Genomic DNA, 14,790 nt, shown 5'->3' on the forward strand with positions numbered 1-14,790 from the left:
TCGGAAAAGGATCTGTGCAGGCCTCGTGTGAACATGGATCCCACTGCAACGGCCCCGCTCAGGCGATCGGAGCTCTGAGCCCTTGGCACTGTTCACAGTGATTCCCAGAGACCCAGCCATGCCTGGGCCCCTCGTGCAGAGTTCCCACAGTCTCAGCACACAAGGCTCCACACTTTGTTTTTTATTAAAAACAGTATGTTGGGGGCAAAAAGCACTAAAAAAAAAAAAATACAGTATCTTTGAATAGCGCCCTTTGCATCTAACTGGGCTGGTAATATTGCTGGCTGCTGGTTAAAACACAGGCATTGCTTGGGCATTAGAACTAGACTTTGAGGGGCTGGCGTTGTGGTGCAGCGGGTTAAAGCCCTGGCCTGAAGCACCAGTATCCCGTATGAGTGCCAGTTCTAGTCCCGGCTGCTCCTCTTCTGATCCAGCTCTCTGCTGTGGCCTGGGAAAGCAGTGGAAGATGGCCCAAGTCCTTGGGCCCCTGCACCTGCACGGGAGACCCAGAAGAAGCTCCTGGCTCCTGACTTCAGATCGGCTCAGCTCCGGCTGTTGCAGCCATTTGGGGAGTGAACCAACAGATGGAAGACCTCTCTCTCTCTCTCTCTCTCTCTCTCTCTCTCTGTAACTCTTTCAAATAAATAAAATGATTAAAAAAAAAAAAGAACTAGACTTTGAAAGGAATTTATGTCCACCCACAGTCAGGAAACAGGACAAAGATTAGCTGAAATACTAGTTCCAAAGGTAATTGAAAATGAATCTTGAAGAAGAATGGGCTTGAAGAAGAATGGGATGGGAGAGGGAGTGGGAGATGGGATGATTGCAGGTAGGAGGGAGGTTATGGGGGGAAAAGCCACTATAATCCAAAAGTTGTACTTTGGAAATTTATATTTATTAAATAAAAATTTTAAAAAAAAGAAAACATAGAATGTTGCTTTTTTTCTTCTGGTGATATTTTTTAAATCAAGGGAGTTTCAGGCAACAATTTGAAAGAAAAAAATCACAGAGCGGCTGGGCAGATACAGAAGCCTGCTCTTTGCAGAGATGTAATAACCAAATTCATTATGCAGTCTATTTAGAAAAATGTTTTGCTTTTCAAGATCTTGGTTGCCTCTGTCTAAGCCAGTTATCCCTGTGTCGAAGGCCACCAGTGCTAGTAATTACAACACGGACCTCAAAGTAGAAGCAAGGACACTTGACCACACATACAGTGTTTTATCGGCTTATCAATTTCTCCTCAAACAGTTCCACAAAAGCTGCTCATTTTCTCACTCAGAGTAACCAGTATCTGCACTGGTGAACATTTTTTGTAGAAAGTACCAGCTTATATAGGTTAGAAACCTGAGGCCCTACATTCAATGATGCAGGATGAAAATTAATCCTAATCAGTTTGAATTCTAAAACCAGAAAGAATAGCATATTGGTTGAATACTGCTTATCTGAAATGCTTGGAACTAAAATGTTTCAGATTTTTTTTCAGATTTCAGAATACCCGTATATCCATAATGAGATATTGTAGGGTTAAGGCCTCAGTCTAAATATAACATTCATTCATGTTTCATATACTCCTATCCACATAGCCTGAAGGTAATCTTATACAGCATTTCAGTGCACCTGTGTTTCGACTGCTACCCATCATACGAGGTCAGATGTAGAATTTTTCGCTTAGTGTCTTATTTACTTAAAAAAAAAAAAGTAGATTTTGGAGCACTTCCAATTTCAGGGTTTTGAATGAGGGATACTCGACCTATTAACTTTTATATGGAAAGCAAGCCCCTAATACAAAAGGAGGTGTTTCCATGGTGAATAGGGTGCTGTTTTTAATCTATTACTTAGAAAAGGTCTTCAAAATACACAAAAGACATATTAGATGCGTGAGTACTACTGGTCTACTGCAAATCCGGAGTGAACTAATCATGTACAGCTGCCACCAGAAGACCAAGCACCAGTGAAAAATCTCAGCCAAGAGGACTTCGCTCCCAGTAGAAGACTTAGCCACGGGAGCCACAACACTGGCAACTCAAAGCACTTTTCCCTTTTACACCTAAGCACCAACACCTGTGTCTAGTAAAAACTACACAAGTAGTTTGCAATCACACAACATGGTGGTGCCTGTTAGCAGGTTATATTTCTTTTCTCTGGATGCATTCAGCCCAGTAAGTTACATGCTGTTCCCTGTACAAAGGCCTGGGGGATAGCCACTGCCCCCCAGAACTCTGACTCAGTGCTGTGGGATTTAGGGGCCCTGAGCTGAACTGCTGGAAACAGGATGTGCTCAGTGTGAGAATTCAGTTACCTGTATAGCTCTTGGGGAAGAGCCTCCAGGAAAGGCTGCCTGCATGGCTACCTCAAGTGATGTGACTTTGGTAGCACCGGCTGCTGTCAGACCACACCGACACAGAACGACAAATGAGAAGCTCCCTCCAAGCAAACTCAAGGCTGACCTCCGTGGGAGAAAGCACATTTTCAAATGAGGGCAAGCCCCACAGAGACAGTGATAGGGATCACTTAAAACATTTTTATAATTAATAAATCTTTAGTTATAGTCTGACATGGGAAATGAATACGACTCCACACTTTTAACAAAAACAGTTATAAACCATACAATTTATGCTTTCAATTTCACTTCCCAATTAAGAACAAGTAAGGGCTGGTGCTGTGGTATACTAGGCTAAGCTTCTGCCTGCAGCACCAGCATCCCATATGGGCACTGGTTCAACTCCCAGCTGCTCCTTTTCCAATCCAGCTCTCTGCCATGGCCTGGGAAAGCAGTAGAAGATATCCCAAGTGTTTGGGCCCCTGCACCCATGTAGGAGAGCCAAAAGAAGCTCCTGGCTTCTGGCTTTGGATTGGTGTAGCTCTGGCTGTTGCAGCCATTTTGAACCAGCAGAAGGAAGACCTTTCTCTCTGTCTCTCCCTCTCTCTGTAATCATAATTCAAAAAAGTTAATAAAATCTTTTAAAAATAAAACAAAATAGAAGCATGAGTATTCATTAAGTAATAAAACCATTCAAAAGTTTGTATTTTTAAAGCAGTTGAGTGATTATATTAGACTAAAATTATGTCTGCAAAAATTCAAGAAAAAAGGGGAAGAAAGGAGGGGGATGAGGGAGGGAGAAAGGGAGGAAGGGAAGTATGATTATCTTCTTATAACTGTACCTATGAGGCTGGCGCCGTGGCTCAATAGGCTAATCCTCCACCTAGCGGCGCCGGCACACCAGGTTCTAGTCCCTGTCGGGGCGCCGGATTCTTTCCCGGTTGCCCCTCTTCCAGGCCAGCTCTCTGCTGTGGCCAGGGCCCTGCACTCTATGGGAAACCAGGAGAAGCACCTGGCTCCTGCCTTCAGATCAGCGCAGTGCACTGGCCGCAGCACGCCAGCCGTGGCGGCCATTGGAGGGTGAACCAACGACAAAAGGAAGACCTTTCTCTCTTTCTCTCTCTCTCACTATCCACTCTGCCTGTCAAAAAAAAAAAAAAACTGTACCTATGAAATACATGAAATCTGCTCTTTTTAGAGCAATAAGAATTAAAAAAGAAAAAAACATAGTTGATTCCATATGTTATGTTAACTTACTCATATGTTAGCTATTACATGGATGTTGATACCCTGAGATCAAACTGCCCCTCAGAAATATGACTAATTATCAGCCAGTGAAGAACCTCTGAATGTGGCTTAATTCCTCCAACACTAGATGAATTTGGCAAATTTACAAAGTTGCTTGCGTGGCTGGCATTGTGGCACAGCTGGTTAAGCTGCCACTTCTGAGGCCAACATCCCTCATGGATGCCAGTTCAAGTCCTACCTACTCCACTTCCCATCCAGTTCCCTGCTAATGGCCTGGGAAAGCAGCAGAAGATGGTCCAAGTATTTGGGTCCCTGTACCCATGTGGGAGACCATGATGAAGCTCCAGGCTTGGGCCTGGCCCTAGTCCTGTCTGTTGTGGCTATTTGAGGAGTGAACCAGTGGATAGAAGATGATTTCTCTGTCTCTCACTCTCTTTCTGTAACTCTGCCTTTCAAAGAAAGGAATAATCTTTTTTAAAAAATCACTTGGATAGTTTTACCTAATGCAGTTAAGAAATTCCCCCAACAGGCACTCTCGTACAGTGCCAAGGTAAGTGTGACTAAGTATAATTTTAGTATAAAACAAAACGTAATATGCACATAACTTTTAGCCCTGCAATTCTAGCCCTAAGAATATTTCTACAGGATATACTACTAAATTTGGAAAATGAGGTCCATGCAAAGTTATTCAATTATAGCAAAAGATCAAGTTCTACATTAATACTTGTTGAAATGTGACTTGTTAAACAAATATGAGACATTCATACCACTGAATGCTGTGGAGTCTTTTTAAAATGAGGAAATTTTCTATAGACTGATATGAAAGACTCTCCAGTACATACTTAGTAGGGAAAGTAAGATTCTGAACAGTGTGTCTAGGAGAGTACCATTTACATCTATACAAAAAAAGTATCTCTAGAAACAGGTAGAAGCAACTGCCAATTCTGGAAAAGAGGATTATAGCTGGGGAGTAGAGGGAGCTACGGAAAGAAGATGTGACAGAACTGTGGTAACTACGAAAATAGCCTAGGAATTTGGATCTATTTATGATGTCAATAACGACACAAACACCTGCATGTGCATGTATGCACACCCACTTGCACACACAACTTAGGCTGCAGCAGATGTAAAATATCCAGAACACAGGAGGTGATGTCTGCTCTGTTTCTCTTGACCTAGACCATGGCTAGAGTTCTGGGGATCCAATTTTAATATAGATAAACACCTCCCACAACAGTGTTATTCAAAATGTGTGTTACAGTCTAGTGCCATTCCTGCACCTGTTTGTTCCCACCATCAATAATTCAGAAATTGAGGTGAGAGGTTTAGTGATTTCCATGGAAATTTTACACTGAAGCAAGATCCAAGCACAACCAGGGGACTCAGTTTGGGCGTGCTGTGGACCCATTTCAGCTTTACTGAACGTGTGTGGTCAGTGGCAAAGGGTGTGCACTGCATATCTGTTGGTTCTTTTAGGAATACATTAAAGCATTGACATTTTAAGGTTTGTTTTCCATTTACAATATAAAAGAAGTATGTAAAATCCAGAATTAATTTCTTTCATCAAAAAGTAATTCAATATACCTTTATGGAATAAATTAATTAAACTGTCCACAGATAGAGTATTGAAAATAAATTTTGAAAACATGTTTGTTCCTTTTTGGATACAAATTGCAAAAAAAAAAAAAAAAAAAAAAGTTGAGCTTGCTGAAATGGTTTTGAAATCTCTTCTATTTTCAACAAATGTCAATACTAGTTTTCTACTATAAGAGATTTACGGAGGCCTGACCTCGACCCACTCGAGCTCGATTGGCCAACCTCCATTGGCTTCCGTGATGGTCGCGGGGGCGGGGCCGGAGGCGGTGGCGAAGCCGAGCGGGCCGGGCCCGGCCAGGCGGCTGAGGAAGATGAAGATCCAGTTTCGCACAGGAGACTCACTGGCCGATCATTTCATTAAGATCATCTTGGATGAGCAGGTGTGACGTGCAGGAGGAAAGAGATATGGCTGAGGCAACTCAGATTTTTTTATTGCCAATCTCCACTTCTGATTCCACTGTGTCTCCAGCATCCCCTAAGCCCAGCAGTCCAGTCAGTTATCAGACAAACTCATGGCTGAAAAGCAGCAGGAAGAAGCAGAATGGGAGAATATAAATATGCTGTTGATGAAGCATGGCTTAAAACCATTGTGCCTGGTCAAGAGAAAAGATCTTAAAGAGTTCATCATTTTTGACAAGCAGTCATCACAAAGGATGAGACAGAATTTGAAAACATTGGTAGAAGAAACAGCACGTCAACAGAGCCTGATACAGGAGCTTATAGAAACTAATCAGCAGCTTAAAAATGAACTTCAGCTAGAACAGAGCCACACAGCACATCAGGAACAACGTGCCAATGACTTGGAACAAATTATGGAGAGTGTGAAATCCAAAGTTGGTGAATTGGAGGATGAATCCCTAAATAGAGTTTGCCAGCAGCAGAATAAAATAAAGGATCTTGAAAAGGAGCAGAAAACTTTACAGGCAAAATGCCAGCATTATAAGAAAAAACGAATGGAACAACAAGAGACAATTGCTTCTTTGCAAAAGGATATCTATAGATTAACAAAGGAGGAAGAAGAGCGCATTTTTACTCAAAACAGAGTGTTTGCCTATCTCTGCAAGAGAGTTCCTCATACCATCTTGGACAGACAGTTGCTTTGCCTAATTGATTATTTTGAATCTAAAATTAGAAAAATCCATACACAAAGGCAATATAAAGACGATGAAAGTCGGTCAGAAGAAGAGAAAGAATACAGAAGCCTGAACGCCTCACCAACTTATAAAGGCCTTCTAATGTCATTACAGAATCAACTCAAGGAATCAAAATCAAAGATTGATGCCCTTTTAAGTAAAAAGCTGAACCTCCAGAAAGATTTGGAATCCAGGCCCACACAGCATGAATTACAACTATATAAACAACAAGTGAAGAAACTGGAAAAAGCCCTTAAGAAAAACATCAAGTTACAGGAGCTTATCCATCCTAAAAAGACTGAAGATACAGAGAAGAAGGATGATCCCAGCAAAGATAACTGGCAAAAGGCCCTGATTGACCAAAGGTACTGTCAGGTATTGACAGAGAATGAGCCCTGGCTTCGTTGCAGTATAGTACTGTGTAGCATCAATTCAATTATTCACAACCCAAGAGCTCCAGTAATAATTTATAAGCAGAGCAAAGGAGGAGCCCAGCATTTTAAAGATCTTGTTCAAGATCGTGGATTTGAGCATCTTGTGCCAATAATAGAAATGTGGGCAGATGAACTGATATCCCTAAAGGATTTGTATAAGTCCTTGAAAATACTATCTGCAGAGCTGGTACCTTGGCATAATTTAAGGAAGCAGGATGAAAATGAAGGAATCAGAGTTGGTGATCTGTTATTTATGGTAGATACCATGTTGGAAGAAGTTGAAAATAAGGAAAAGGACAGCAAAGTACCAAACTTTCAAACTTTGCAAGCTATTGTCTCTCACTTCCAAAAATTATTTGATGTACCTTCTTTAAATGGAGTCTATCCCCAAATGAATGAAGTTGACACTAGGCTTGGAGAAATGAGCCATGCTGTGAGAAACCTCCAAGAACTCCTAGAATTAGATAGTTTGTCATCAATGTGTGTGTTGGTAAGCTGTGTAGGCTGATTAATGAGGAGGTGAACGAGCAGGTTAAGCAAGTATTAGGACCTGAAGGTCTCCAGAGCATTATCAAGAAGTTAGAAGAACATGAGGAATTTTTCCCAGCATTTCAGGCATTTACCAATGATCTTCTTGAAATCTTAGAAATTGACGACGTGGATGCCATTGTACCTGCAGTAAGGAAATTAAAAGTACTTTCATACTGAAAACAAATCAAATCATTTTTACTGTGTAAATTGCATTCTTCACATTCTAAGAATTGTCTAGGATCTTATTTAGAGGCAAGGGTTATATAATGTATTTGTTCTCAGAATTGATCACCTCCTGATTGGGTCACTCTCCATCCATGCAGTTTTTAGTAACTTACATTCTTATACAACAAATAGTTCTTAAGTTATCGAAAGTAGCAAATTCACTTTAGATCCCTCAGTAATTTTTTAAGTTATTCTTGAGTGCTTAAAAGTTGTTTTAAAGTATAGTTTGTAAGTAAAATGAGAGAACAGTAATAGAAAGGTTGGATTTAAGTTCAGGGCTTTAGTGACTTTTGGGGTCAGGGCAGATGTTCAGCCAGTGAAAGCTACTGCCTCCTGATAAGGATTAATTGACACATTAAGATATCCCTCATGGCCATTGTCATTTCAGTGCAGGAAGGGCAAAAGGAAAAAAAGAAAAAAAATATGTTACTGTGTTAGGCTAGAAAATGAATTATGGGGTAAAAATTTATAAGTAGATATCCCTCATCTTTAAAAGTGTCTTTTTTTTGCAATCTTGATGTAATGTATTTTTTATAAGGACCTAAGATTTCAAATAAAGTTTTTGTAAATAAAGAAAAGAGATTTACAAGCAAAACATAATCCTACAAAGCATTGTCTTCAGTCCAACCTTGCTAAGATAACAAGCAAGAAACCAGCTGTCACAAGGAAACTTTACTGACATGTACCATATTAATTCAGAGCATGCAAGCTAAAAGTTAGTGCAAGAAATTTTAGCCATAACTTTTTGTTCAGATATTCTTGCAAAATAACAAAGGCTATGATCATCAGATGATTCTCTATATTACTGACCCACACACATACTTTCAAGGAAGAATATGTACAGTTTATGTAATTCAATTATTTTCCCCATTTATTCTGATTATATTTATTGAAATTCACATTATATCTGTTGCATTTTTATTTATTTTATTTTTTTTTATTTTTTTTTTTGACAGGCAGAGTGGACAGTGAGAGAGAGAGACAGAGAGAAAGGTCTTCCTTTGCCGTTGGTTCACCCTCCAATGGCCGCCACAGCCAGCGCACTGCGGCTGATCCGATGGCAGAAGCCAGGTACTTATCCTGGTCTCCCATGGGGTGCAGGGCCCAAGTACTTGGGCCATCCTCCACTGCATTCCCGGGCCACAGCAGAGAGCTGGCCTGGAAGAGGAGCACCGGGAAAGAATCCAGCGCCCCGACCGGGACTAGAACCCAGTGTGCCAGCACCACAAGGCGGAGGATTAGCCTAGTGAGCCACAGCGCCGGCCATATCTGTTGCTTTTAAAACTAAAAATGTGGCCTTATGCTTTACATATCTTGTAAGTAAATTTTTCTATTAATTCGTTTTTGCTGTATTTTATAGAAGTATTGGTCAGCAATGGGTTAACAATATAGAAAATTAACCTTTTCCATAGACAGTCTGAAACAAATTGTCCATGGCACAATCAGAGCTCAGGAAAGAGAATGGTGAAAGGTAAAAAACATGTTCCAAGAGGAAATGTGGGAAAACTTCCCTAATTTGAAGAAAGTGATGTACAAGTACAAGAAGCACACAGAACTCCTACAGACATGACCAGAAAAGATCTTCACCAAGACACATTGTAGTCAAACTCTCCACAGTAAAACATAAAGAATACATTCTAAAATCGGTATGGTTACTTTCAGAGGGTCTCCAATTAGACTCACAGCGGACTTCTCATCAGAAACCTTACAGGTTAGAAGAAAATGGCAAGATATATTCTAAGTCTTAAGAGAAAAAAACAGGGGCTGGCGCTGTGGTGCAGCGGGCTAATGCCCTGGCCTGAAGTGCCAGCATCCCATATGATTGCCAGTTCAAGATCCAGCAGCTCCACTTCTGATCCAGCTCTCTGCTATAGCCTGGGAAAGCAGTAGAAGATAGCACAAATCCTCAGGCCCCTTCACCCACGTGGGAGACCTGGAAGACGCTCCTGGCTCCTGGATTAGGAATGGCGCAGCTCCAGCCATTGCAGCCAATTGGGGAGTGAACCAGTAGATGGAAGACCTCTCTCTTTGTCTCTACCTCTCTCTGTAACTCTGTCTTTCAAATAAATAAATCCTTAAGAGAGAGAGAGAGAGAGAGAACTGGTCAACCCAGAATACTGTACACTGAAAATTTACCTTCTGAATGAAGGTGAAACAAAGACCTTCCATAAAAAAAAAAAAAAAAAAAAAAAAAAAAAAAAAACAGAAACTGAAACAATTTGTCACCACAAGTCAAGCCTTTAAAAAAATGCTTAAGGATGTGCTACACACAGAAACACAGAAACATGGTCATCACTGCAAAAGAAGGCAAATGCAGAAAATCTCCCAGTAAAAGTACAAGGGAAATCCAAAGTAAAAAATAGGAAAATCTATTGGAAAATGGCAGAGCAAAGTTGTTACTTATGAATAGTCACCTTGAATGTAAATGGCCTCAACTCTCCAGTTAAAAGACATAGACTGGCTGAATAGATTACAAAACAAAACCCATATATTTGCTGCCTACAAGAAACACATCTCACCAACAAAGATACACACAGACTGAAAGTGAAAGGATGGAAAAAGAGCAAAAAAAGAACAGGTGTTGTCATCCTAATACCAGAATAGACTTTATAACATTAAAACTGTTAAAAGAAACAAAGAAGGGCACTATGTAATGATTATGTGACCAATTCAACAGGAAGATGTGACTATTATAAATGTACACGCACCTCATTACAGGGCAGCTGGCTATTTAAAAGAAATGTTAATGGATTTAAAGGGTGACAGAGATTCAAATACAATAGTAATGGGGGACTTCAATACCCCATGTTCAACAGTAGATCAACCAGACAGAAAATCAACAAGGGAACAACAGAGTTAAAGAAATCTACAGACCAAACAGACCTTTCCATCCTAAAGTCTAGAATACACATTCTTCTCACCAGTGTATGGAACTTTCTCTAGGATTGACTACATGGTAGGCCATAAAGCAAGTCTCAGCAAATTCAAAAAAAAAATTATAATTGTACCTTGCACCATTTTGACTATAATGGAATGAAGTTGGAAATTAATAACTCAGGAATCTCTAGATCATATGCAAACACATGGAGACTGAACAACATGCTCCTGAATGAATAGTGGGTCATTGAAGAAATCAAAACAAAAATCAAAAAATTTATGGAAACAAATAAAGATGACAATTAAATATATCAAAACTTATGGAATACAGCAAAAGCAGTGTTAAGAAGGAAGTTTATAGAATTAAGAAATTGGAAAGGCACCAAATAAATGAGCAATCAGTACATCTCAAAGACCTAGAAAAACAACAGCAAACCAAACCCAAAACTAATATGATGAAAGAAATAATTAAAATTAGAGAAGAAATAAACAAAATCAAAACAAAAAATACAAAATATCAGCAAAATGAAGAGTTAGCTTTTTGAAAAAATAAACAAAATTGATATATCATTGTCCCAACTAGTGAAAAAAGGAGAGAGAAGATCCAAATTAATATAATCAGAGATGAAAAAGGAAATGTAACAGACACCACAGAAATGAAACAAATCATCAGAAATTACTACAAAGAACTATATGCCAACAAACCAGGAAACTAAAAGAAATGGATAGATTCCTGGGCACATACACATATTGAGCCATGAAGACATAGAAAACCTAACAGACCAATAGCAAAGATAGAGACTGAATCAGTAATAAAGACCCGCCCAACAAAGAAAAGCCCAAGACCAGACGGCTTCACTGCTAAATTCTACCATACAGTTAAAGAAGAACTAACTCTGATTCTTCTCAAGCTATTCAAAATAATTGAAAGGGAGGGAATCCTCCCAAAATCTTTCTATGAATCCATCATCACCTTCATTCCTAAACCTGAAAAAGAAACAACAGAGAAAGAGGACTACAGACCAATTTCCCTGATGAACAAGACATAACAATCCTCAACAAAATACTAGCCTTCAAATCCAACAACACATCAAAAGATCATTCACCAATAAAAGAGGGTTTTATGCCTGATATGCAGGGATTTTTCAACACTCACAAATCAATCAATGTGATACATTAACAAGTTGAAGAACAAAGTCATATGATTATCTCAATAGATGCACAGAAAGCATTTGATAAAATAGAACACTCTTTCATGATGAAAACTCTAAGCAAATTGGGTATAGAAGCTACACTCCTCAACACAATCAAGGCAATTTATGACAAACCCAAGGGAAGAATACTATTGAATGGGGAAAAGCTGGAAGCATTCCTACTGAGATCCAGACCAGACAAGGATGCCCACTCTCACCATTGTGATTCAATATAGTCCGGGATGTTTTAGCTATGGCTGTTAGGCAAGAAAAATTAATCAAAGGGATACAATTGGGAAGGAGAAAGTAAAATAATCCCTATTTGCAAATGACATGATTCTATATATTGGGGATCCAAAAAACTCCATTGAGAGGCTACTAGGACTCATAAAAGAGTTTGGTAAAGTAGTGGGATATAAAATCAACACACCAAAATTAATAGTCTTCATGTACACAAACAATGCCATGGCTGAAAAAGAACATCTAAAATCAATCCTATTCACAATAGCTACAAAATAATCAAATACCTTGGAATAAATTTAACCAGAGATGTCAAAGATCTCTACAATGATAATTACAAAACATTAAAGAAAGAAATAGAAGATATCAAAAAATGGAAAAATCTTCCATGTTCATGGATTGGAATAATTTGGGTCATCAAAATGTCATACTACCCAAAGCAATTTACAGATTCAAAGTGATACCAGGGACATTCCTCTCAGATTTAGAAAAAAAAAATGACTCTGAAATTTATAGAAACACAGGGGACCCCAAATAGTTAAAGCAATCTTATACAACAAAACAAAGCTGGAGGCATCACAATATCAGATTTCAATACATACTACAAAGTAGTTACAATCAAAACAGCCTGGTATTGCACAAAAATAGATGGACAGACCAATGGAACAGAATAGAAACACCAGAAATCAATCTGCACTTCTCCAACCAACTTATATTTGACAAAGGAGCTAAAACAAATTCCTGGAGCAAGGACAGTCTCTTCAACAAATGGTGCTGGGAAAACTGGATCTCCACATGCAGAAGTATGAACAAGACCTCTACTTACACCTCACACAAAAATCCACTCATAATGGATTAAAGACCTAAGTGTCGCTCCCCCTCTTCGTGGAGGAACAACACTAAACCCTGCCTAGGCTTCCTATCCGAGTCACGGCACCATTATGTCGCTCCCCCTCTTCATGGAGGAACGACACAGGACCCTGCGCTGTCCTTTCGTCTGCTCGGCCCTCCCCGGGTTTGCTGCTGGTTCTTCCTGGGTTGGCTACCGTCCCTTCCACCTCCGTGGAAGGGCGGTTCCCCCTGCCATTTTCCCCACTTCCGCGGGGGAGTGGCACACCGCCGGCCAGCTCTCTCGGGGGCTGCTCAGATGTTATCCGGATGTTCCCCTTAGATGTTCCTGGTGCATGTTGTCTCTCTCCTCCTTTATAGTCCTCTTCCACCAATCCCAACTCTGCTACCCACACACCGAGTACGCTGCTCTCCTCCAATCAGAATCAGCTCCTGCTGCTTATTGGTTGAACTGGAGGCAGCTGTGTAGAAGCTGTTTCCTCCTCTCCCAGCGCCATATTGTGGGAGAGCAGATGCATAGAATAAGTCTTAATTCCAGTAACTTAGTCTAGTCCGAGTTGCTCCCAGTTGCTCCCCACACCTAAGTCTACTCAAATTATTAGAGAACATTAGGGAAACCTCACAAGACATTGGCATAGGCAAAGAATTCTTGGAAAAGACTCCAGAGGCACAGGTAATCAAAGCCAAAATCAACAAATGGGATTTCTTCAAATTTACAAGCTTCTTAACTGCAAAAGAAACACTCAGCAATGTGAAGAGGCAACTGATAGAATGGGAGAAATTATTTGCAAACTATAGAACCGATAAAGGATTATAATCAGAATATATGAAGAGACCAAGAAATTCAACAACAACAAAAAAAAATACCCAGCTATTAAATGGGGAAAGGACTTAAACAGGCATTTTTAAAAGAGGAAATCCAAATGGCCAACAGACATATGAAAAAATGCCCAGGATCACTCGTCACCAAGGAAATGCAAATCAAAACCACAATGAAGTTTCACCTCACTCCCATTTGAATGGCTTTCATACAAGCATAAACAAACAACAAATGTTGTTGAGGATATGAGGGAAAAGATACCCTAATCCACTGTTGATGGGAATGTAAACTGGTACAGCCACTATTGAAGAAAGTAAGGAGACACCCCAGAAACCTGAATATAGACCTACCATATGACCCAACCATCCCACTCCTGGGAATTTACCCAGGGGAAATGAAATCAGCATATGAAAGATTTATCTGTACTTCCATGTTTATTGCAGCTCAATTCACAATAGCTAAGACATGGAATAAACCCAAATTCTCATCAACTGAAGACTGGATAAAGAAATAGGATATGTACATCATGGAATACTACACAGCAGTTAAAACAAATGAAATTGGATCATTTGCAACAAAATGGATGAAACTGGAAAACACCATACTTAGTGAAATAAGCCAGTCCCAAAGGAACAAATACCACATGTTCTCCCTGGCCTGTGATAACTAATAGAGTACCTAAAAGGCAATCTATAGAAATGAAATTGATACTTTGAGAAGCAATGACTTTGAACAGCCCTTGTCTTGACTGTTGAGCAACAGGTTTTTTTCATACTATTTGTTGAACTCTTTACTTAACATGGAGTTAATCATATGTGTATGAAGCTAATTGACAATAAATCTTAGGGGCCAGCACTGTAGTGTAACAGGTAAAGCTACCACCTGCAGTGCCGGCATCCCATATGGGTGCCAGTTCGAGTCCTGGCTGCTCCACTTCCAATCCAGCTCTCTGCTATGGCCTGCAAAAGCAATAGAAAATGGCCCAAGTCCTTGGGCCCCTGGACTCGCATGGGAGACTCAGAAGAAGCTCCTGGCTCCTAGCTTCAGATTGATGCATCACTCGCCATTGCAGTCATCTGGGGAGTGAGCCAGCAGTTGGAAGATTCATTCTCTCTCTCTCTCTCTCTACCTCTACCTCTACCTCTCCTTCTCTGTGTTTAACTCTGACTTTCAAATAAATAAATAAATAAAATGAATCTTAGTAAAAAAAAAAAGAGTAGAAATAAGAGGGAGGAGGAAGTGGGTAGGAATGTGGGTTGGGAGGATGGGCAAGGTGGGAAGAATCACCATGTTCCTAATGTCGTAATTATGAAATGTATGAAGT

General features: G+C 40.0%; 1 protein-coding gene and 1 pseudogene across 2 annotated transcripts in view; one reads left to right on the forward strand and one right to left on the reverse strand.

Moving 5' to 3' along the window:
* CCDC170 (coiled-coil domain containing 170) overlaps positions 1-14,790 on the reverse strand; it is a 157,039-nt gene that overhangs the window by 68,233 nt on the left and 74,016 nt on the right. The window lies entirely within an intron of this gene.
* Positions 5,468-7,451, forward strand: LOC100350502 (centrosomal protein of 70 kDa pseudogene; annotated as a pseudogene). The gene has a single exon (XR_016233623.1). The product of XR_016233623.1 is annotated as a centrosomal protein of 70 kDa pseudogene (transcript).

The sequence above is a fragment of the Oryctolagus cuniculus genome, chromosome 5, assembly GCF_051225735.1.
Source record: "Oryctolagus cuniculus isolate XC-2025 breed Fujian yellow rabbit chromosome 5, ASM5122573v1, whole genome shotgun sequence".
Taxonomy (NCBI): domain Eukaryota; kingdom Metazoa; phylum Chordata; class Mammalia; order Lagomorpha; family Leporidae; genus Oryctolagus; species Oryctolagus cuniculus.